This window comes from Protomyctophum parallelum (assembly GCF_964188405.1).
Source record: "Protomyctophum parallelum genome assembly, chromosome: 14".
In the NCBI taxonomy this organism is placed as follows: Eukaryota; Metazoa; Chordata; class Actinopteri; order Myctophiformes; family Myctophidae; genus Protomyctophum; species Protomyctophum parallelum.
Genome location: NC_139709.1, coordinates 27,265,942 through 27,292,042, shown reverse-complemented (window position 1 = coordinate 27,292,042; position 26,101 = coordinate 27,265,942). Strand labels below are relative to the sequence as shown.

Genomic DNA, 26,101 nt, shown 5'->3' with positions numbered 1-26,101 from the left:
CAATAACATCCTGTGAAAACTAGTGAACTCCAAGTGGGGGTCAGACCCACAAACAATCCGTGCAACTGCCATGGCCCTGTCTTTCTCTACAGCAGAGTATGCCTGCTCAAGCTGGAGCCGATCACGTCACACCAAATTGGTCGACACAGCCCTAAATTACACCTGTCGCATCATCATGGGATGCGTCAAGTCAAGCACGGGACAGGCACCTGTCCCGTGCCTTTATGCGCTAGCCGGCACCTCCCCCCGCACATCAGACGACAAGATCGTGCAAGATGAATGGAGAACACAGGAGATAGACAGTGAAGTTGGGGATGAACGAAGGAAAGTCTGGAATGAAATGATAGAGAACACCTCACACACACATAGTTTGGTTGGTCTGATACCACTGTGCGATGGTATTCTATGTGGGTCGGTGGTTGTTGGTCACGACTGTTGGCCACCAGTTGTGACCAACACCGCCACCGACCCACAGGAGAATACCATCGCACAGTGGTATCAGACCAACCTTAATCAGCAAGCCCTCAAACCAAACCCTTCGACCTAGAAGAACTCGAAACTGCAATGGGAAAGTTGAAACCCGGAAAAGAAGCAGGGATTGATGACATACTGGCAGAAATGATACAGCACCTGGGACCTAACGCAAAGACCTGGCTCGTGGGGATGCTGAATACATGCATGGCACAGAAAAACCATCCCTTCTGTCTGGAGAAAGGCCAAAGTGGTTGCAATATCCAAACCTGGCAAAGACCCATCATCCCCAAAGAGCTACCGACCCATTTCCCTCCTCTGCATCACCTACAAGAGAGGCTGCTACTCCAACACCTCATGCCACTCATAGATACCAAGCTGACTAAAGACCAAGCTGGTTTCCGTCCCGGCCGCTCCTGTGCTGGACAGAGCTCAACCTCACCCAACACATTGAGGATGGGTTTGAGGGAAAACAAATAACTGGAGCAGCATTCAGAGATCTCTCTGCTGCCTACGACACTGTCCAACACTGCACAATGGTCAGGAAAAGCCTCCTCAACAACAGGCGCTTCTATGTCCAGTTAAATGACCAGAGGAGTAAATGGAAAGCCCAAAAGAACGGCCTCCCACAAGGTAGCGTGCTCGCCCCCCTCCTTTTCAATATCTACACAAACGACCAGCCACTACCCAATGCCTAATGCCAGCGTTTCATCTACGCCGACGACCTCTGCATTACCACCCAACAAGCAGACTTCCAGAAGATTGAGTCTGTCCTTGAAAGTGCCCTCCAAGAAATGTCAAGCTACTACAATACAACCACCTGAAACCCAACCCATCAAAAACCCAACTATGCAGCTTCCACCTGAGGAACTGAGGCGCAAAAAAAGAACTGAGCATCACAAACTCTCAAACCATACCTACCCCATGTATCTTGGAGTTACACTGGACAGGACACTCTTCTTCAAAAAACACCTGGAGAACACAAAAGCCACGGTCAACACCCACAATAACATCCTGTGAAAACTAGTGAACTGGGGCGCAGACCCACAAACAATCCGTGCAACTGCCATGGCCATGTCTTTCTCTACAGCAGAGTATGCCTGCTCAAGCTGGAGCCGATCACGTCACACCAAATTGGTCGACACAGCCCTAAATGACACCTGTCGCATCATCACGGGATGCGTCAAGACAACACCTGTCCCGTGCCTTTATGCGCTAGCCGGCACCTCCCCCCGCACATCAGACGACTGTGTATCGCTCAAGATGAATGGAGAACACAGGAGATAGACAGTGAAGTTGGGGATGAACGAAGGAAAGTCTGGAATGAAATGATAGAGAACACCTCACAAACACATAGTTTCCTTTCATGGCTGTTTACATTCGAGGGTCGCCGGTCCTCTCGAACGGAACAGTTTAACGTCATGCCCAGGACGAAAAGATATAGAGAACACCAACATGACAAATAACAGGAGGAAGGCATGAGCCACAATCCACCGTCTTGGCAAAGACCACACCACCCATAATTCACAACTGTCACAGCAAACTCTATTGCATCACAACTGGTGTAGAAATTGGATGGAGCCCGCACACGACCAAATCGTGAAAAACAACATACTATAGTATGCCCTCCGTGACCATGGACTTTAGCCTTTCGCTTTTCTGCGATTTAACCTTTTTTGAAATCCTCAACAATAATGAAGAATCGCGCACTATAGCGTGCCACTTAAGGACCTTGACCAATATCAATGACCTTGAGCAGTGTAATTGACTTTCAGTAAGACTAGTAAATGACCTTGACCAGTATAAATGACCTTGACAAGTACAAATGACCTTGACCAGTATAAATGACCTTCACCAGTATAAATGACGTGACCAGTATATGACTGTGACCAGTATAAATTACCTTCATGAGACTAGTAAATGACCTTGACCAGTATAAATGACCTTCATAAGACTAGTAAATGATCTTCACCAGTATAAATGACCGTGACCAGTATGCAGTCCGTGACCATGGACTATAGCCTTTTGCTTTTCCTTGATTTTCACCTTTTTTTTAAATCCTCAACAATGATGAAGAATCGCGCACTATAGAGCGTCGCAGTCCCTCCCCCTTTCAGAACGACGAGTGGCCCAGGAAATGAAATGCAATGCATTTCTCCCATAGGATTTTCTTTAAGTATTTGTTTAAAGACGGTTACGCCGCGGACAAAGCCAACTCGGATCGTGACAAATCATGACAATGAACACAATGTTTTGGGCCGATCAAATAATTTATAAGAAGAAAAACAAAACAAATAGTGTTGTCTCCTGCCTTTATTTTCTTATTTCTAATGATTTGATCGGCCCAAAATATTGTGTTCATTGTCATGATTTGTCACGATCCGAGTTGGCTTTGTCCGCGGCGTTTCATTTCCTGGGCCACTCGTCGTTCTGAAAGGGGAGGGACTGCGATGCTCTATAGCGCGCCGCTCAATGACCTGAGACCATGGACCAATGAACCATGTAAATACAACACATTGAGCAGGGCACTGCAGGGAGTTGAACCCCGTTCCGGTAAACCAGAAGTCCGACACCAGTGCCTTAGTTTTTGTGTTGTTGTTCATTTACAGGTCCAGGTGTGCGCCTGTGCGTGTGTAGGTGTGTGCATGTGTGTGTGCACGCTTCAATGACCACTGTTGGACCTCATGGGGATCAAGGACCTCAGGGAGCCACCCATAATTCACAACGGTCACAGTGAATGAGTGAACTCTGTTGCATCACAACTGGTGGCCAACAGTCGTAACCAACACCGCCGCCGACCCACAGGAGAATACCAGACCAACCACAATCAGTCAGCCCTCAAACCAAACCCTTCGACCTAGAAGAACTCGAAACTGCAATGGGAAAGTTGAAACCCGGAAAAGCAGCAGGGATTGATGACATACTGGCAGAAATTATACAGCACCTGGAACCTAACGCAAAGACCTGGCTCGTGGGGATGCTGAATACATGCATGGCACAGAAAACCATCCCTTCTGTCTGGAGAAAGGCCAAAGTGGTTGCAATCCCCAAACCTGGCAAAGACCCATCATCCCCAAAGAGCTACCGACCCATTTCCCTCCTCTGCATCACCTACAAGAGAGGCTGCTACTCCAACGCTTCATGCCACTCATAGACACCAAGCTGACTAAAGACCAAGCTGGTTTCCGTACCAGCCGCTCCTGTGCTGGACAGAGCTCAACCTCAACCAACACATTGAGGATGGGTTTGAGGGAAAACAAATAACTGGAGCAGCATTCAGAGATCTCTCTGCTGCCTACGACACTGTCCAACACTGCACAATGGTCAGGAAAAGCCTCCTCAACAACAGGAGCTTCTATGTCCAGTTAAATGACCAGAGGAGTAAATGGAAAGCCCAAAAGAACAGCCTCCCACAAGGTAGCGTGCTCGCCCCCCTCCTTTTAAATATATACACAAACGACCAGCCACTACCCAATGCTTAATGCCAGCGTTTCATCTACGGCGACGACCTCTGCATTACGACCCCACAAGCAGACTTCCAGAAGATTGAGTCTGTCCTTGAAAGTGCCCTCCAAGAAATGTCAAGCTACTACAATACAACCACCTGAAACCCAACCCATCAAAAACCCAACTATGCAGCTTCCACCTGAGGAACCGAGACGGGGAAAAAGAACTGAGCGTCACTTGGGATGGTCACAAACTCTCCAACCATACCCACCCCATGTAACTTGGAGTTACACTGGACAGGACACTCTCCTTTAAAAAATATCTGGAGAACACAAAAGCCAAGGTCAACACCCACACCCGTGAAATAAATGTTTACACACCTCATTCAAGTTGCAGGCAGGCTAGCTGTCTACCTTGATCTCCGTCCTAAGAAAGAAAGACAGAAAAAGAAACACACACATTTAGAACGACTTAAACCCTCTATATTTAATAAAACAATTCTGGACAGGAATCCTGTATTGCAGGGGTGCCCAAATTTACATTGTGATCTACCAGTAGATCACAAAGGCTGTGCAGGTAGACCACATGGCATGCCCCTGTATATAATCTATCACTTGAATTAAGGTGACTTGATTGATTGACATAAAAAGGCCTGTCAGCTCAAATATTGCACACAAACATCAGTAGCATTACAAAGTTATTGTGACAGTAATAATTGCTATAGTGTGTGTTCAGTAACAGTGTTAAGTAACAGGAATATGGCCCAGGCCGTAGCGTAACGGTCTGGGCACCGGACTGGTAATCCAGTCGCAGTGTGCCGCGGGTTCGACTCCCGGACCCGACACGGCCTTTACTGCATGTCATCCCCCCATCTCTCTCCCGTTTCCTGTCAGCCTACTGTCTGTCCCTTCAAAAATCAATAAAAGGCGTAAGCCGCAAAAAAAAAAAAAAAAAAAAAAAAGTAACAGGAATATTCCTGTCTCTCCAGCTCTTTAATAAATAGAAAGGTTTTTTTTTAAAGAATCAGGTATGTGACACATTTTCAGCCAATCAGGAGAAAGTAGCTATTTATGAGCTTAATGTTCCAGTTCTATTTGTGTCTGTTACATTACAATTCCACTTGTTTAATCTGTATCCTGACTGCGTTCCTGATTGGATAAAATTGCAGTTTCAGAAAAAGCTTTTTCTGTTTAACAAAAAGCTGGAGGGACCGGGAGACCTCTGTTACTGAACAAACACTATAGCAATGATTACTGTCACAATATAGAGCTATTTAACACTGTTACTGAACACACACTCTAGCAATGATTACTGTCACACTATAGAATTATTTAACACTGTTACTGAACACACACTCTATAGCAATGATTACTGTCACACTATAGAGCTATTTAACACTGTTACTGAACACACTCTATAGCAATGATTACTGTCACACTATAGAGCTATTTAACACTGTTACTGAACACACACTCTAGCAATGATTACTGTCACACTATAGAATTATTTATCACTGTTACTGAACACACACTCTATAGCAATGATTACTGTCACACTATAGAGCTATTTAACACTGTTACTGAACACACACTCTATAGCAATGATTACTGTCACACTATAGAGCTATTTAACACTGTTACTGAACACACTCTAGCAATGATTACTGTCACACTATAGAATTATTTAACACTGTTACTGAACACACACTCTATAGAGTCTATAGTAATGATTACTGTCACACTATAGAGCTATTTAACACTGCTACTGAACACACACTCTATAGCAATGATTACTGTCACAATACAGAGCAATTTAATTTAGGTAAACAAATGTACTCCAATAGTAGATCTTTACACTCTCAATAGTTTAATTGTTGTTAAGCATCTGCTTCATTTCCCAAAAAAACCCACAATCAGAGAATGTAGAAGATTGCTTTTAATCCTTTGTTTGTACCATGTTGATGTTTTGTATGTATTACTGTAGGAGAGCGGTTAGTGACTGTGCCTTATTAACATGCGTGATCGTTTCCCGCCAATTTCAAAGAATGTTTGTTTGCTTCCCGAAGATTTACCAGAATGTTTGTGCTTTTACCAACCAAACAATACTCTTTTCACCTCTAGTCGATTATTTATTCAGCATTTGAGCCACACCACCATTTGAGGCCATATAATATATGAATAGAGAGAAGGCACCCAGAGGAAACCCTGAGGTGAAATGGACATAGTGGCCGAATGAAGGTATTGCAGCCTGGCCCCAAACATGAACGCGCTGGTCCGCATCAGTGTGCACGTTCACAACGGCAGCGCGTTCATGTGTTTGGGGCCAATCCATCCCAGAATGCTCTGTTCCTACTGTGTTGTGTTTATATATGTTACTACAACTTTATAAAACGCTGATCCAGTAGCCGAATGGTTACAGTCAATGGTTTGAGTAGCCCCTTTCGGGACCCTACATAAAGCTTTTCTGAAATTTGGACGAGTTTTATGTTGGGTCCCTGGTCATGACTATATTTTCGTATGGGAATTCCGGAACGCGGAAGTAAACATGCTCTCTAAGATCCAATCTGCGGCGTGTGACGGCTTTTTTTTGCTTGAGTTATTCTGAATTCGGGAACTTTAAGTACCTATACTTCCCGCTGCGAATATCTCCTGTGGCGCGGAAGCCGTTAAGTATTTTTAATCTTTGTTTGACCGATTTGGTCGCTTTATTTCTTCTTGTTTGTTTACCGTTTATTGTACCGCCTCCCGGTGTGCGGTTGGCTTGTGCGGCTACATCCCTGCCCTGCTCTGTCATAGCTATAGCGCCACTAGCTAGCCAGATAGGCGGTACAATGAGGTGTCAATAAACAAGGAAGGAAGAGAAGAATCAAAGCGACCAAATCGGTCAAACAAAGATTAAAAATACTTAACGGCTTCCGCGCCACAGGAGATATTCGCAGCGGCACGTATGGGTACTTATACTTCACATATTCAGAAACACTCACACGAAAACATTTCGTCAAAGAGCGCAGTCAGGCCATAAACACGGTGTTTATGTTTTATGTAGTCTGCGTACCAGGTGGCACTGTACTGATGCAACAGGACGCAATGCTCTGTGTCGTCAAAAGTCAGAAACTTCAGTAGCATTTGGGTTCTGCTTGGAGGGCTATGGTTTGAGAACATCGGGGCCCGGGTTCTCCTCCCAGTCGAAGATAGCCCTCCAAGCAGAACCCAAATGCTACTGAAGTTTCTGACATTTTGACGACCCAGATAGCATTGGGTCCTGTTGCACTACTACCATGCCACCTGGTACACAGCCATTCTTAAACATAAACAACATGTTTAGCGCCTCTCCGCGCTCGGTGACGACATATTTCAGTGTGAGGCTTTCTGAATATGTAAAGTATAAGTACCCATACATCCCGCTGCGAATATCTCCTGTGGCGTGGAAGCCGTTAAGTATTTTTAATATATGTTTGCCCGATTTGGAAGCTTGGATTCTTCTCTTCCTTCCTTGTTTATTGACACCTCATTGTACCGCCTATCTGGCTAGCTAGTGGCGCTATAGCTATGACACAGCAGATCAGAGGCAGGGACATAGCCGCACAAGCCAACCGCACACCGGGAGGCGGTACAATAAACGGTAAACAAACAAGAAGAAATAAAGCGACCAAATCGGTCAAACAAAGATTAAAAATACTTAACGGCTTCCGCGCCACAGGAGATATTCGCAGCGGGATGTATAGGTACTTAAAGTTACCGAATTCAGAATAACAAAGGCAAAAAAATGCCGTCACATGGCGCAGCTTCTATTTTAGAGAGAATGATTACTTCCGCGTTCTGGAATTTCCATACGAAAATATAGTTCTGACCAGGGACCCAACATAAAACTCATCAAAATTTCAGAAAAGCTTTATGTAGGATCCCGAGAGGGACTAAGTCGAAGACTGAGTTTGTTTTCTTCTTAACAAACAAACAATGTTTTTGCATCCAGTCGAGGTCCTTTATTCATTCAGTATCTGAGCCACGGACCACCATTTTGAGGCTCAAATACAGAATGAATAATGGACCTCGTCCAAGGAAGCAAACTCTCAGTCCTCGATGGCCGGGGACCAGAACCCGGGCCTTTTGTTTACTAACCACCGACAGTAACCATTCGACTACTGGAACACGGTTTCACAGAGTAGTACACACATAATATATAAACATCGCAATTAAGTAACATAAGTGATAACATGTTTGAACAACAACAACGTTAAGTATTAAATAACAGTTCATTGTTTACCTGCTGCGGACAGATGCGTGATGTGGCACTATCAAACAAACACTGACCAAACCCCCCTCCACGCGTCTGTGCCGTATTTGAGGGGGGGTTACTTCCTTCCGGTGTGAGGCCACGCCCGCGAGTTTTTTGCCGCGATTGTCTTGTAGTCATGCATATTGTAGTCCTCCTACGTTACATCCGGGTCCCGCCCGCTTCTCATTGTAAATACTAAATAGCTACATATCAACATATGGACGCGTGAATCCTTTTTTTCTTTTCTTTTTTACAATAACGTTATTTTTCAGAAAGGAAGCCATTGAGGGTTAAAATGGGTCTTAATGCTTCCAACTCGAGTAGAATTATTAATGTAACGGTAAAGTGTCACTGATGTCCATAAGCCGTTGATACGCTGTCCAAGAGAGGGACGGCGTATCAACGTCGTATGCACGGCGTGTCAGCGTAGTTCATTTTCAGTTCACTTTCAACTGTCTAGTCTGTCTGAAATCTCTTAAAACGGTCCAAAACAGTCCGACGTTAATATTATACGCCGTCCAAGTGGTTCGCCTCCCGGCCGAGGCTATATCTATGACAGAGTGTTTCTTTCTACATTGATTCCATAATTGCATTTTTGATCCTTTAACTAAACTCATTAAAATAAATTGAGTATTTACTATTTTTCCCACCACGTGGAATCAAACCAATGATCTCTCACACTTAAAGACGGGAGACCACTGTTAATGAGAGTTCAACGTCAAGGTTTAAGTTAAATGTTATCTATTTCTTTGCCTAACAACAACGTAACTATACAGGCTAAAACGACAGAAACATCTGCCATCTGAACACTGGCCACCTCTTGTACAGGGACTCGGAGTGGTAGGCCTACATAAGAAATGCATTTATTTTGATCCCTGAGATTAAATCTGGTGAACATAGAAGAACATATTGTCTAGTCACAAGGGGGCGCTCTGTACCAAGACGATCTGACTACGAGTATAAAAACTGGAAGAAATTAATGCGCGTGCGTGTGTGTTCGGGTCCTGCTGATGACCAGGAGGAGTAAGGACATTCATCCATGTTGGGCAGGTGAGAAGGAGGCAGCAGCCATGGCGTCACATTCACACAGCTGTAATAAAGCTGTGAATGTGTCAATGTGACACCAATGCCTACACAGTACACACTGGTCATACTGGCTGTAATATTTATGACATCAGGGATCTGCATATATGGGATTAACTGCGACAGGGTCTCCACTGATCTCCAGAGCCTGCTGATCTCCATCCCTGATGATGTCACATGATGTCACGAGACCTGGGCACCATGTATGGTGCACACGGGAAATGCACTATTCCATAGTTATAACTGCGACCTTCGTTTTTTTTTGTATATATATTAGTCCAAATATCATGCAAATCAGTACACGTGATCTTTATAGTCATGTGACACAAGACGGATCCGTTTGATCCATCTATGAGCACTCTAACAATTAATGCACTGACCTGGTGGAGGTCTGTGCTCCGAAGAGCACTTTTTCTAGTTTTTAGTTGATGTTCTAGTTGTTAGTTAACTTAAAATTACAATTATTCATAACGACCCATGGTGAACAAATGTTGCATTACGAAGCAAAAATGAACTCATCTTGAAAGTACATTCAGTGTCAATTTATTTTTCTACAGCCAGAAAAATAGAAAAAAGTAAAACAAAGAACATTCATAACTTGTGTAATTTCTCATGCTTGCACATGTACAGTACGTCTCGATCGGATACAAAGTGTCTTTGAATTTAACATATCGCCACAGTATATTTACAAAAATAACATTAAAACCGCAGTCTCTTTAAAGCCGATCTTTTGAAACATTCATAAAAATAAAGCTTTCTCTGGCACATTTGCTCAAAATGCTCCTATTTACAGTGAAAGACAGAGATGAGTCCTGTCAAGCTACAGCACAGGAATACAGCCGTAGGACACCATGTTGCTTTGCATTCGAATTCGAAGTTTCAGATATTTTATGTCCGTTATGCTTAAACATAAAATGAGGGAAGAAAAAGTAGACAATAGAATCCTAATCATCTTTCAATATAGGAGAAATGAAACTCCTGAACTAGCATATTTCTTGGCTGACAGAGACTTTATATTGTTAAGTCACTTAAATATAATAATCCACTTGCCTTTACAATGTTTGTGTCACAAAATGATTTCAAAATGTATTTATTACTGACTATTTCTTGAACTCGAATAACCCAACGCATAATTGTATTTATTTTGTTTTATTTTATTTGTTATTTATATTGTTTTTGTTATCTGTGCTTAAATTATTATTTTTGTATCCTGTTTATATCATATGTCTGTATGTATGTTTGTTTTTGTATGTCTGTACTACTAAATTATTAATGTTATTTTTTATATTGTTTTGATGATGACGATAACTGGGGGGAGGGATGGGGTGAGGGAGAAAAAAAAAATGGTATGTTCAAACTGTACTAAATTGTTGAAAAACCTATTACCAATAAACATATATTTAAAAAAAAATGTATTTATTGGAGGAATCTGAAGTGGAACATAAGATTCTAGGATTTTCTGTATAGATGTGAAGAAAAACCTTTTGATCAGTTGGGTTTCATGTCACGAGGTACATAGAATGCTCTGGATATAGATATCTAAATGTTTGCAGTATTTTACTTCATATTTGCCCATTGACTGGTTTTAAAATAAAACCAGATTAAACAGTCTTATATTTTGGCTGTCTGATACAAAGCTACTATGGGATGAGAAACTTAATAAATAAACGAGAATAAATAATTATGACTGATTTAAAAGAAAAATACAGTCCAAAATGAATTACTGGTCTAACTCATGCGGTTCTGAGCAGCAGGAAATAAATGTTTCTGAAAAGAGTATTGTGCAGGAAATCTAAATTAACAAACAGATGAAAACATATTTCTCAGTATTTCAACATTCAATGTTCTTCAAAAAGAAAATCCAAAAAGAACATACAAATACAGTAAATGCACTTTGGAATCATTTTTGGCACAACTAAAACCTTGTTTAGTGTGAGGACAAGCAAAAGGCACAAATAAGTAAATATTGAGCAAGATTGCTTCAATGTTGCTGGCTAAAAGATGAACAACATTGATGAAATTACCATATTCTGTATGAAGAAAAATTATAAATGTATTTTCAAGGAAGGTTGGGTTCTCACCAAGCACTGAGACATTGTCAGTTTCCCTGACTGTGATGATACAGTAGGAGGTCAATCAATGTAGAATGTTTACCTTGGTATGAGTCATGCTACAAAGAGTAGTTTGGCACTGCTGAAAAGCAAATGACAGAGCAGCATGATACAGGAACACAACCCAATACACCAAGGACCTATTTTATCATTAAAAGTCCTCCAACAGATCAATTCAGCAGGGCAGATGAACTGAGGAGAATGTGCCTCTGTATCTATTTATGAGAGTGTGTGTGTGTGTGTCTGAGCAGAACATTGAAACAAAAACAGTTCTAGTCAGACAGCCGATGCTCCAGTGTAGGAGCTTCACTTCCACTTAGGCATCTAGCTCTTTGGTTTCCAAGCCTTTATAGTGCATCAGCGGTGGGCGGCTCTGCGACTCTCAGACTGGCCTTGCGCAGCCTAGAGCTGTGATCCCCGCTTCGAACCCAAGATTCTCCCACTGTGTCTCCAGTTCTGGTGACGCATCCTCCCTCTCACTCTGTCAGGTTATCCTCTCTGCAGGCATCTTGACCAGAGGAGACAGGATGAACAAACAGCAAATTAGGACACAAGAAAGGCAAGCCACATGACAAAACACAGCTGTGGTTATCACTGCTTAAGGGAGGAGGAGTTGGGCTGGTTGTGGTTGATGTGTCACATTTCAGTCACATCACAGGTTATGTTTCCTTTGATGAGGTTATGGCCCAAGCGTACAGCAATCAATCTCAGACATGGCAATGATTCAGTAGTGACATTGAGTGAATCTCTGACATCATTCAGTTACAAGCAGGTTGACACAATAAATCAGGTTGTCAATGACAAAACACAAGCACGATGACAACCTTCTGAGACAGGGTTCATAATCATCATACACATGAAACATGTTAATCTGTCATGACATGCACAGTAGTACCAGTAGCAGGCAGATGCTTAGCACATGTATTTCAAAGCTCAGAGCAGACTTTTTTTTCTCCTTTTCTTTATTGAGTAACCAAATATGTGTACCTTTTTTCTCCCCACTTTAGTCATTATGCCAATTATTTCCTCCCCCCCCCCCCCCCACACACACACACACACACTTGTGTTGTCACTTGTTGCTATACCCTACTAATTCACCTGTCAGTGAGGAGCCCCAAACGGGAGGACATAGCACCTCAGTCCTACTCCAGTAACTCCACCCACCCAACAACACTCTCCACTGACAGGTGACACCCCCAGCCAGTTGGAGTACATTCGGTGACAAATATCCCCCTCCCTGCCGGGCTTCCCTCCCGAGAACACGGGCCAATTTTGTTCGTACAGACGCTTGACAAAGCTGGATGCGCCGCAGTGGATTCGAAACGTTGTGGTGGGCAGCCAGGCACTTTACCACATGCGTCACCCGAGCGCCTAGCTGTCTCCACTCTCCACCTTGATTTATCAAAATGAAAGGAGTCTATTCTACACTACATCACACTGCTGGCATCTAGCAGGGCAATCAGACAGACTGGCAACAGCCTCACACCAGGTGGTTGACCAGAGCCAGGGCAAAATGCCCGTTTCCTACCTGATACAGGTTTTACAGTGCAGGGTGGGGGAGAAGAGCTCAGAGTCCAGGAGGGGAGGGTGAGTGTGGGGTTAGCAATGCTGGGCATCTATACCTGCTGGGCTGAGAACCAGAGCCTGAAGGATGTCCGACAGGGAGATGATACCCTCGATACTGGAACGTTCATCTACTACCACCAACCTATGGACCTAGAGACAGACAGACACACACACACACACACACACAATGAAGCCCCCCCTCAATATATATATTTTAAAGCATTTTTAAGCATTCAGCTGTTGAATGTTCTCCAGTGTCCAACCTGTAGTGCTGTACATAGATTTCATACACACCATTTGACAAATAATTTAATCCTGTGGGTGCAATTAAAAGTTGTCAAATCAATGTTCTACTACATGAAAGGTGGGCAACCACCTCTTTTTGATCGACCAGGTGATTAGACTGGACTTATATTTGGGGGTTTCATTTCATACTGGAATCCATACTTTGGAATACCTGCTTTGATTATTTTATAGCCATTGCAATATATGTATTATGTGATGTTAAACATAACGTAATAACTTTATTTTATAATGTTGAATTTTAACACCACAGTCTTTTGTAATGTTGAATGTATATGCCATCGTAGGTATTTTAAAATGTGCATCAATTATTTCTTCAGTACAGTTTGACATTCTTTAACCAGAATTCATCTTACCTAAATTATTGTCTTATTCTTTAAGTTTAGGTTAGGTTTCTGATTAAATTACCAATTTATTATTCCATGCTTGTATCATTATAATTGGCAGCGACCTACAAGCTCGCGCTACGAGCTTGTAGGTCCGCTATTTTTGAAAAATCGAAATTTTCAGAAAACTGTCAGGATGTAGGAAGACAAGAAGTGATCTTGCACCCTAAAAGGTTGCCCATGTCTACTTGACAGGTGAAGGTGGAGGAGAGTAAACCATGCTCTTGGAAACCTTTGCTTCCACTTCACATTACCTTCGCGTCAATCAACCTAATCTGCCTGCCCTGGTGAATGATGTACTGTACAATTTCGAAACCACCGCCATACATGGTTTGGTAAGAAAATGTGCGGTAAATTGACAAATGTCATAGCTGGAGGGTTATGCAAGGGTGCTCTCACTTCAGCTCTAACTATCCGGTCCACTATTGTCTCCAGTGTCTCCAGCTTATGGCACTTCATGACTCCCTCGAAGTACTGCAGCGATGCTTCAGAGCCTTTGTGACGGTAATGTCCAGGTTGTTGTACGTCTTCTCAGCAGCCAGGTTCTACACACACACACACACACACACACACACACACACACACACACACACACACACACACACACACACACACACACACACACACACACACACACACACACACACACACACACACACACACACAGTTTAACTGACATCAACTACACTAAAGTAAAAAAATGTATAAAACATTTTACACTGATTACACTCAGTTTGAGCAGAACATAAAACATAGACTTACTATGACGTCAAATTTGGAGTAAATATCCACAACTTTGCCTGCAAGGAGAAAATATATTTGGGCACAGGAAAAGTGTCAAGAGTGCATTCATCTTATGTCATACACACTGTGTATAATCATACATAGAGCTTCAACATGCAAGAGTTCTTGTATGTACCCGATTCATCAACCACAGGCAGAGCAGACACCCTCCTCTCCACAAAGATATTTAGGGCTTTGATGATGGGCGTGTCAGGGTGGATGAAAGCAATATTGTTGTATGTACCGATCCCCAGTTCGCCAAGGGTTTGTTTCATGAAAGCTGTTTGGGCATTTCACACACCTGGGAACATATGCACAACAATTGGAAGTAAACCATCATTGTGCAGTTACTTGCCTAAACCTGCAGACATTCTAGTCATGGCCCCAATGAACACTAGGTGGCAGCAGATATGACATGAATGAGAGGCAAAAGCACAATTCATTTTCATACAATTCCAGGATTGACCAGAACAATTTAACCACATTAACCCTGTAGTTCCTATTTTGAATGTTCAGAAACGTTCCAAGATATTTTCTCTCTCTCTCTCTCTCTCTCATCTCTCTCTCTCTCTCTCCTCTCTCTCTCCTCTCTCTCTCTCTCTCTCTCTCTCTCTCTCTCTCTCTCTCTCTCTCTCTCTCTCTCTCTCTCTCTCTCTCTCTCTCTCTCTCTCTCTCTCTCTCTCTCTCTCTCTCTCTCTCTCTCTCTCTCTCTCTCTCTCTCTCTCTCTCTCTCTCTCTCTCTCTCTCTAAGATAATGAAACAGATTAAAGGGCTTAAGTAGTTAATCATCTATCATAGTATTGAATACCATGTGGCTTAAACACTAATGAATCAATAACTCCGGAACTCACAAAGAGCTGCAGGAACTTGAGGATCCTCTTGTGTGTGAGAATATAAAGTGCGTTTCCTGTGACAGGGTCGATGACAGGCAGTCGGTGGATTTTGTTTTTGATGAGAGTGTATACCGCTTCAAAAAGACTACAAAAACGAAAACAGAGCCGTTAATGACCAAATACACAGTCAGACGCACACGTCAAAAACAGAGAATTAATTAATTATCTACGACGATCAAACAATGTACCTTGCATCAGGTGATATGTTCACAAGAGGCTTAAATGTCGCTTGCAGGTAAACCTCTGTGGAGTATCAGAAGGGAGAGAATGGATTCAATTCTGTGTACATTGTATAAAAACAGCACTGAAAACCGTCACAGAATGCGAAACAAACAGCAAAACAGGCAATACACCACTATAAACAAGCTTCTAACCTCTCCATGTCTCAAGCTTATGTTCCTCTAACTCGTATATTTGCACCTGCGAACAAGAGACGCCAATCAGTTCAGAAAGCACACAGATCCTCGATGGGATAAGCAAGTCTCATGCAGACATCAGCTCCTCTTAGGGAGACCTACCATTGGTGACTTGTAGTATCTGTGTAGTATGATGATGAAGTCTGTGATTGTCAGCATTCCTGAAATAGGTTGCACAGTCAACAAGCCTTGCAATACACAATCCACTACATTTGTTAAGTTTGAGACCAGCCAGTGTCCACTAATTTAAATAGCCCATCTACAAGCTCACACCATGTCACGATGTAACGTTGTTGTGAGCTCGTACATCTATTTTTCATAAATACGTAAAAATGTGTCAGGAATGCCAGGTTAAAAAATACTGGCAGGTTAGAGTAAATAAGACATGCTTCCTGTCTCAACGTCACACACACACACACACACACACACACACACACACACACACACACACACACACACACACACACACACACACACACACACACACACACACACACACACACACACACACACACACACACACACACACACTTCACTTCACTTCACTTTGTCTTTCCACAGCTTTTGAGTGTTTTGTATCAATATAAGTGCATCACCCTATAGCTTTCAATATTAAGCACGGGCTGACTTGCATTAAATCTTGGCCAGACACATCATGACTCAGCCAATCCAGAACACATCATCATGAGTCATGACGCCAGTGGGCATCAATATATTGTTATATATATTATTTTACATTTTAACCCATTAAAACCAGAAAAGCATCTGTTTTTTTTTTATATTAAAAAATAGCAGATATACAGGCTTGAAAATCTTGAAAGTGTGAGAACTACTGATTTAGAAGGCATTTGTAGAATGCCTTAATGGGTTAATGAGTTCTTAATGGGTCAAATGCCCAGACACTATAGATTATATAATTCAAACCTGATTATTGGGAACCAATTAAGGTTCTTATGAAACACCATGCTTTGTTGACTGGTGTCCCCCAGGGGTCTACTATAGTTGGTCCCCTCCTTTTCCCCAGTCTTTGCCGGAAAAGAATAATCTACAAGCCAGATCGTGTAGATCTGCTACTTTTACTGATAATTTCCCCTATCATGACAACCTCAGAATAGGGATTCTGGGGTTCGTATGGTTAATGAAACTGATAGATAGAAATTGGTAGAATATCTTTGTTATTTTCCTTGAATATAAGTAATAACTTCTTCAGATAGGCTATAGGTCATTGAATGAGTAACAGATATCTTAACCTTTCAATAGTTATTGCAGTGCCTAATGGCGCATGGAAATACTAAATGACTTTAGCTCAAAACAACGTTATACGCCACAGGCAAAAAAACAACTCTTGCAGGTTCAAAACACATTCAGGCCCGTTTCAGAGAAGCACAATAGCACTTTGCAACTGATGCACCCTTTTAATTCTCTACACAATAGTTATAATTCCTTGAGGCATTCATTAAGACATGCAGAGAATTAATAGGCATTTGTGACATTTTCCTTATCTGCTTAATAGTTTTCAGGGCGCTTACCCACAAAGCTTTGTTTCTCTGTATCCCATAGTGGAGCTGCACGTACACCGTTGGCTACCAAAGCAAAGAATGCTTTCTTACCTATCAAGGACATTGACAAAAACAATTACTAAAGAGCTTAAATGGAAACGGCTGAATAAAGATTTAGCAGTTTTTTCAATATCCCCCAATTATTGGCATGTTTGTTGTACAGTATAATGTGTTTTTGATCAATGGGGCGCTGTTGTGCCAGAAACAGAGAGAGAGAGTGCTGCACTGTTGCCTGCTAATGAGAGAGAGAGAGAGAGAGAGAGAGAGAGAGGGAGGGAGAGCGAGTTGCACACTCAGTTCACAGTGGTGGATTTTTAATTCCTGGTGGATTTGTTTTGACCTTAGCATTTCCCTTTCGTTCAGATAAGGCTGGATGTAGTGAGTACACATCAAAGAGCTTAAACAGCCCCAAGATTACTGGTTAACAGCCTTATGCCAATTTCACAACCATCTTAAAACAAAATTCTCCATGGCCATTGTGGCCAAATGCTACAGAATTCCTGTGGAACATTAACTTCACTTTATGGCACAGTGGGAAATGTCAATATCACATACTGAATACTGAAACTGCCCACTATGCATAACATTGTGTTTGTGTCTACGTTCACTTGTTCACAAAGGTGTGCTCATCAGTGTGTGTGCTCATCAGCGTGTGTGTGTGTGTGTGTGTGTGTGTGTGTGTGTGTGTGCATGTGTCATCAGAAACAGTGAGAGTGTACAGCTGCACAAGAAGGGATCAGCACTTACTTGCAGTGCCGTGTCAAACACAACCAGCTTTGAGCTAGTGGGGACAATGTCGTAGCACTTGTGCGACTTCATAAAGCGCATGTAAATATCACTCTCCGGTTCAGCAGCTGCAAGGAACAGCAGGAGAGAGAAAAACATTTAGAAGAAGAGGGAGTGAACCGACAGCTCCTGTGATGCTGGATTTCCTCCCAGAGTCTATACTACTATAGAACCATTACTTGCACCACTCAGGGCCACTTAAAGAGTAAATGGCTGCTCCACCTGACAGAGTCAGACTAGCACTCGAAACAACCATAAAGCACCTGCAATGGAGGCATGTCGAAAACATGACAGACAGAATATGATCTGGACCTATAGGGGTTGTAAACTTGAATTCATAGTGTGTATAGATGCCAACAAAGTTTATATTTAATATATTAAACAAACATATAAATGCTGCACTGTAATAATAATAATGCATAGGTGCATATAGGCACATGCCAGCATTTAAGTTGGTCCAAAATAGCCTACTCTCAGTCATAGGACAAAATATATAATTTTGTTTAACCATTTGCTATTATGAAAAGAGTGCCTGTTGGAATGCTGCAGGAAGTGCGACTTTCACTGCATAGTGCATTGCATTGCATTAAGACATCTGTTGTGGTTCAATGTGTAAACATTTACTCGTAAAAGGTCGCTCACGATAGACATTTAAAAGATCAATAGGCTACAATATAGTAATACGATGACAGACAATGAACGGACGAAGTGCACTGTAGAGGGAATCCCTCGATTTGTGACAGAATGCTGCCATGACAGAGGATGGATCCCCTGGCTGATCTCACTGGAGAGGATTTTGCAGACGTGCGCTGCATTAATAATGGGGCTCTTTAAAACAGGTCTGATCCGTTTTTAAACCCATCGAAATGTAGCTATTTGGCTATTCTGCATCTGTTGTCATACGCTTATCCAGACATGAGTCATGTGGGACAATAATAGATCAGAGCCATCTAGCAGTGAAAGGAAACTCGAGTAAAAATAGAAAATTGCCCTATAGAAATAAATAATGCACTTACCATCATCGTCTAATTCAAGTTTCTCCAGCATGCCTTCGAATAAACCGTAGACCTGCAATAGGAAGCAGAAGTTTCAGTCAGTCAGTCAGTCACTCAGGGGGACCTCGTCTGCCTGTAGCAAAGACCTCACGACGCGCACGCTTTGAACGCACGACAAAGTTTGCTGTAAATTATAAGCAGGGTGCAGCGACTTTCCCCAACGTCCACTCCCTCTAGTCTCCCACACAGCAGCGCAAGCCCCCAATATACCGTCACCACGTCCCACGTGCGGTCTTCTTCAATGCGACGCACTTCACTCACGTGGAAGCGATAGAAATTGATTGTCTATACAAACCTTGCCGCTGTGAACTTTATTGCTACAAAATGTATTAGGGCGATGCACAGCACACCCCCACAACACCAAGTGGATCGGTCCAAAATCCATTTGCTGCAGTGTGGGCCCGCAACCATGCCTACACACTGGTCATACTAACAACTACAGAGGTGTGTGTTGTGGGTCTGTGGGAGCGTAATGTTTCAGTAAGAAAACAATCCAGTTCATAAACACGATCCAGCAATGTTCTGCATCTCCCAGCGTATTTGGCTGTAAGTTATACGCATTGGGAGAAATAATATTATCCCCGTTTTGTCACAGAGGCTGACTGGCATGTAACCGACTGAGAGAGAACGCAGCCACCATCATGCGCTGCCTGCGCTGAGTAAAGACACACCCCTCCATGCAGAACCAGCTAGGTCGCTTCACCATATTAGGACATTCCTTGTTACCTAGTAGTAGCAACAAGCTACACACACATCCTGTACACATGTACAGTGTACATCCATGATGATACCTTCATCATGGTTTTTCCAACAGGAGGAAAACTATTATGCAGTATATTTAAATAGTACTAGGCCTATGAAGTGACGTAGAAGACTGTCCAGCTTAAACAACAAACACCCATCTCATTTCCCCTATAGTTTATTATACAAAAGAAGTAGGCCTGAGCACAACAAAAACAGCTAAACAAAAAAACATGCCGAGTCATCTTGTGTCGTTTCTTGTTCGCATACAAAACCAGCATTCATGTTGAAACCTTTTTTCTGTGCCTGGCCTTTATTTCATGAACCCACAGTATATATACATAAAGTATATAACGTCTTATAAGCCTCCTCTGGGATTCCCCATTGTTGCCATGAGTCACCCAGACAATGGTGACACAGCACTTATCCAGCCAGAAGTACTGCACCTTCAAAAATCTTTCATTGCTGCATCACAGTTGGGATACATCCTGCCCTGCTGTCACAGGGAACACCCCCAACATGCACACCGTACATAGCTTTAAGTAAGGGTAACTTAATTAATCCACTGGATTGGATTTAAAATTATAGCAGTTTATCGAGTGAGACCTGTATTTATTGTGGAATGCAGGGAGGGTTTTAGAGAACATCCTTCTATGAAGAGGGAAAAGAGAGAGAGAGATTGAGAGCGAGAGAGAGAGACGCATGGCTCCCATACACAGCCTTGAGTGTAAGTATCAACAAAAAGACGAGGTTGGTGATGAAATATTGATTTGCCCTTTCAGGGCACGATTGCTCAAAGTGAGCAGTCTGAGACCAGAGTTGACGCAATCATTCTTCATGAGACCACACGTCACCACAGTACATTGCACAGTAATTGCTTGGACAGCACACATATAGTATCACATAGCCCTGAAACATGACTGTCCTAATCCTGACAGTCATGACGCAACTGAAGCCAGTTCATACGCGATCGCTACATTTACACAGAAAACGTGTACATAAACAATCAGATTTCAAATATAAAGTCCGGTGCCACGGGTGTTAGGACTTTGCTGGGACAGCGATTATCATTGCTGCATCCCACGTTGTTTAATAAAAATCACACCTGTGTGAACCGAGTGGTGCAACTCCCCTCTCTCTCCCCCCCCCCCCCCCTCCTCCTCTCTCTCTCTCTCTCTCTCGCATTAGCAGGCAACAGTACAGCACTATCTCTCTCTCTGTTTGGCACAACAGTGTCCCTACTGGTACTAATAGTCATACTCGTGCTCATACATAGGTGAACACATACATAGGTGAACAACATGGACATTGCTGTTCTTTGGAGTGGTACTTTTCTCAAACGGGGTTCATTTTGAAAATTCACAGTTGCACACTGGGAGCGAACTCGCCTATTAGTCTGTATTGGCAGTGCGTTAAGTGTGCCAATGGCAAAAAAAACAGCTTGGATAAAAATGCCTTTTATTAAACAATGCGGGATGCAGCAATGCTACATCGCTGTCCCAGTACATTTGTGTACCCACGTGGTGAGTACTGTATATTTGAAATCTGAATGTTTATGTACAGTATGAGCGTCATGTGAACCATGGCTAAGTATCACACAGCTCCCCAGCTGCAGAGATGCATTCTAAACAATATCATTGCTGATGAAGAAGTCTCAAAGCCAAATAAAATGCAACCTAGATCTAGGGCTGATTCAGCTAATTTTATTGAGGGCAATGCAGAAACAATATTTTCACACACTGTTTAGAGTCTAAACTTTAGACAGACAGATGTTGTGAATACGCTCTTGTTGACAACTTGACACACAATTGGAAAAGCATCAGATCTCAAATCAAAAGAATTATAGCCACATTCAGCCTTTGGTTTCCCCAAAATTCACATTATTGTGAGTAATTATTCAGAATAAAGTAGCACATGACATCTTGGATGATGAAATTGTTATTAATAATAGCCATTTCAACAGTTGCACTGCCTGTGTAAATTTGATAAACTATTAGCCTCGGAGACCACAGGCAAATAAACCAGTAAAAGGCGGTTACAAAGATGAGAGTAGAGCATATGACTCACGTGTTGTGAGGTAGTGTTGGCTGGGACAGGGCGAGGGCTGGTGGAGGGAATAGGGGGTTTGGCAGAGGGGAGGCTGAGTTGCTGTCCTGTGTCGGGGGGAGACGAGAGCGAGCGAGAACGGGAGCGAGAAGAGGAATCCAGGCGTTGGAGGGCAGGTGCACTCTGCTGGGCCTCCAGGGCGAACAGAGGGGTGCTGCTGGGGGCCTGGGTGGGCGTGGTGGGAGTAGAGGTGAGTCCAGAGGCTGTGGAAAGATGAAGATCAAGGATGAGTTGCAAAAGTTAGCACGTTCTTCTCTTCTCTTAACTTCAGATGGTCAAACTTGCAGCTTTCGACTTCTGCATTAGCCTTCAAACTGGTGCGGCTCATTATGTTCAACTGAACTAAATCAGTGTACTGTGAAAGGTAACTGAAATTGGCTCGTTTGGAAAAACCTTTACTGTAGTCTGTGTACTGTATTGTGTACAAACATTATTTTCCTCTCTTGCGCATGATCTGCATCTATGCCCCTCCAGTCTGCGAACAACAGGCAATTATTGGTGTATTAAAACCAACCAGGTCTAGTGAACAGCTGTCTATGAAACAGGACCTCGTGCAGGCTCTGGCAGTGTCAGGTTGAGGGCGCCAGACACATGACAGCCCTCACATGCCCCTAAGCATGAACGTCATGGCGTTACGCAGGGTGACATGAGATACTCCCGCCCCCCATATCAGTCTGTGAGAGATCACAATCCTGATCTGCATGTGTTTCAAAAACACAATGCTGTTTGAGCAAAGGGAGTCTACGAGCCTGAGGCGCGTGCCTCAAGCCTGAAACGGCTAGTCCGGTACATCACAGGAAGAGGGGACAGTTCTGCAACAGTTGCAGAAGGAAAAGACGCTGGAGAAGCTCAGACAATTCAAGCCTTAAGTAATTTATTTTTATATTAGCACCTAAATAAAAGGCTTGAATTGTCCGAGCTGCTCCAAACAATACCATTTGTACTGTTAATGTGCCTACGGGAACACTGTAAGGTAGTGTTCACTGGTTCAACATATAGTCTGGGGACTGTCAGGGGTTCCCCAGCTAAATGATTGATAGTTACCAAATGGACCCTGATGGGTCTGTAACTCCAAAAGCGCATAAATGGAACCAATGCCATATGGATCACTATGGGTCCATTTAGTTCCATTTGTACACTCCCAGAGTTAAATAACACTGATGGTCACATGAATGGTCATAAAAGAAGCTAGTGAATTCGTAATGGTATAACTAACACTTAACTCGTCTGCAGGTTCCAGAATTCTAAACCATAATATTTAAAATCCTCCATTGGGTCAACACACTTAGTTTCCTAATAGGTCACACATTAGTACAGTAATACTAAGTACAGTATTAAGTAAGTCTAGACAGTTCACTGGCTGTGCCCAAAGTGGGCCTCATTTGATCCTTGTGTGCAGTGGACCTTGAGTTATTAGGCCTAACTTTATTCTAAAAATGTGCAGTAGCAGTTACTGCAGTCCCTGCTGCTCTCTTTTCAATTTTTTGTTTTACACCTTGGTAAAACATCCATTCTTTTTGGGTCCAAACCTTCCAATATGCAAATGCAAATGACTTCAAGGGTAAAGTTGACATTATAGTAATCTCTACGTTACCCATTTGGCTTGTATTCTTGACAACAAACTGACAGGTGAAAAAATGGCATCAAAAGCTGTTAAAAGAAAAGTCTGACTAACGGGATGTCGGACTAATGCACGTCAGACTAATGTGTGCCCCCTTGAAACAATCCCTTAAAAAATGTGGATCACTGGCGTCTTTCAAAACCATATACTGTATGGGGAGACTGAAAGGGAAGATAAGTACAGTTTCCAATAGAAAGGAATTAAGTGTCATTCAGTACTGCCTATGAATATTGTTTTTTTTCTCCTTTGCACAGTGTGTTTGTATGTTGTTGATATGTATAATTGTGTTATTTTTATGCTATGTTGATTGAATACATACGACCACAATGGAAACAAGTCCCCACGACTTGTTTCCGTTATGCTTTTAGCCTAAATGTCTGACTGTACCTCTGCGGTTTACATTTTTGATTAATACAGTATTCAATCAATCTCTCTAAATTCTATTGTTCTTTGAAATGACAATGGAGTCTGTAGTTTCAGCTACAAACAGCATTTTCATAAAGGAGGACTAATGTGATTGTGAACAGTGATTTGTCTCGCATCGTGGAAGCTTGTTCGCGACTCTCGAGTCTCCACTCTCCACTATCTCTTGACATTTAGCTGGCTCATACCAGCCCTCTTTGGCCTGCTTTGCTTCTGCCGTGTTGCCTTCTTATTTTAGCCACGCTGTTGTGGCACATTCCACAGTAGATAACCTCCACCCCCCCCACCCCGGCCGCCCTCAGCTTGGTGGGGGCAAAATGGGGCAGGCTAGAAATGGCAGGGTAACAGGAAAAGGATGCATCTTCAATATACCCATATAATCAACTTGCTTCATGAGTGGTAATCAGATATCTAGTGCATACCGTATATACTGTACATAGAGAAATACAACACTCTGTATGACGTATTAAGGCAGAGCATTGAAAGCCTGTCCAACAACATACCAATGTACTGTACATAGGTTGAGCAGATGCATTGAATATCTGTGCAAGGCAAGTATAAAGGGCACCCCTGAATAATGATTAGTGTCTCTCCTGTGTAACACTGGCATATTTGGTTCAATCCCAAACAAGCAGAGCTAGTCTAGAGCGGCAAATCATGCCAAGGACCTCCAAATAATTATAAACAATAACATTATTGTTCATCTACAAGCTGACAATGCATTGCATCGTGATGCGTTTTGAGCTTGTAGATCTGCTATTTTTGAGAACCTTGGAAAATATTTTGACAATGACATGCCCAAAATGAGGATGAAAGCGGTATACTAGCGCAATAGTATTCATGAATTTGAATTTAAATTAAATGTTCTTTAATGTCCCCCTCGTTTTCAATTGACCCCCCCCCCCCTTGGCAAACCCTGTTGGCCCCCCAAATGATGTAGATTCTATCTAGACTAGGGTTGTGCTGCCGTGTGACGACTGGGTACTCCCCTGAGGAGCATCAGGGCTGAGGGTGTTGTCAGCCACGTGGGGGCTGTAATGACTCCGAGAGCAACGTGATCCTCGCTGGTTGACGTCAGAGCAATAGCCACCGCATATCCTCCAGGGTAGACATCGCTGGCCAAGTGTGTGTTTATAGGTGTCGTTTGTGGCTTTGCAGCAATGAGCAGCACGACCTGCCATGACCCCAATTAGTAACTTAAGAATATCAATGCCATTTCCTACTATCCAATATTATACAACAGGTCATTTCAATGAAGCAATCTGATTTAGTTGAAATGCTTCGAACGAGCATGATGGAACCGCTAATTAAAACATACAAATCAGCTGTGCTGTGTCTCGCTGCTCTCCCAGAGAGGGTTGCTAGGCTACCTAGGCGACATTTCCGGTCGTGGTAGCTACATCTGTCATTAAATAATTATTTAGCGAATATCTTAGTTATAATGAAATTGAGTTGACGTGTTTTTTGAGGGGCACTAGCCCCTCCTATGCTCAGCTTTCCAGGTCTGTGTGAACACAAACATTAGCTGATGAGTGGCTGATCGCCCCATAGCGATGATTTGATTGGCTGAGCAAAGTACATATTGAAGATAAAAGTGAGGGCGGAAAAGTGAAGACAGCAAACGTGATTGGCCGGAATGACATTTGTGATGATTTGATTGGCTGAGCACGGAATGTGATGTATGATGATAAGAGCGCCCCATAACGGGTGTGATTTCTTTTAAAGGGTAACTGTTGTATAATTGCAATATTACACTCGAGCGTCGTGCTTTACAGTCATTAAACGGCACGTCTGCGCTGCCTACGGAACTTGCCTATCTGCTCGTTCCAGCTGCAACCCAGGCGTGCAATGACGCTAAAGCACACCCTCTCGCGTAATATTGCTTAATTGACTTCCTGTGAAGAGAAAGCGTCTTCCTAGAAACTAGGTATAATTTCTTTATTTCATAAAAGGACAGGGCTTAAATGTATTTGGAATACATATTTCAATAACCTTTGAGTATTTATCATTTCTATTTCACTTTTGAGAATGAAATTAATCAATTTTGGGCGGGAACCCCTTTTGGTGTTTTAACTA

The 26,101-nt window shown here is 42.7% G+C and overlaps 1 pseudogene across 1 annotated transcript in view; it reads right to left on the bottom strand.

Moving 5' to 3' along the window:
• Nucleotides 1-9,803: 9,803 nt before the first annotated feature.
• Nucleotides 9,804-26,101, bottom strand: part of LOC310870937 (5'-AMP-activated protein kinase subunit gamma-1-like) — a 30,436-nt pseudogene continuing 14,138 nt past the window's right edge. The window contains exons 4-16 of the transcript XR_014571081.1: nucleotides 21,943-22,184; nucleotides 19,096-19,147; nucleotides 18,037-18,147; nucleotides 17,264-17,344; nucleotides 15,837-15,895; nucleotides 15,693-15,738; nucleotides 15,507-15,561; nucleotides 15,277-15,403; nucleotides 14,562-14,726; nucleotides 14,405-14,442; nucleotides 14,042-14,187; nucleotides 13,010-13,103; nucleotides 9,804-11,895 (exon numbers count right to left, since the gene is read on the bottom strand). The product of XR_014571081.1 is annotated as a 5'-AMP-activated protein kinase subunit gamma-1-like (transcript). The remainder of the gene's footprint in view (nucleotides 11,896-13,009; nucleotides 13,104-14,041; nucleotides 14,188-14,404; nucleotides 14,443-14,561; nucleotides 14,727-15,276; nucleotides 15,404-15,506; nucleotides 15,562-15,692; nucleotides 15,739-15,836; nucleotides 15,896-17,263; nucleotides 17,345-18,036; nucleotides 18,148-19,095; nucleotides 19,148-21,942; nucleotides 22,185-26,101) is intronic.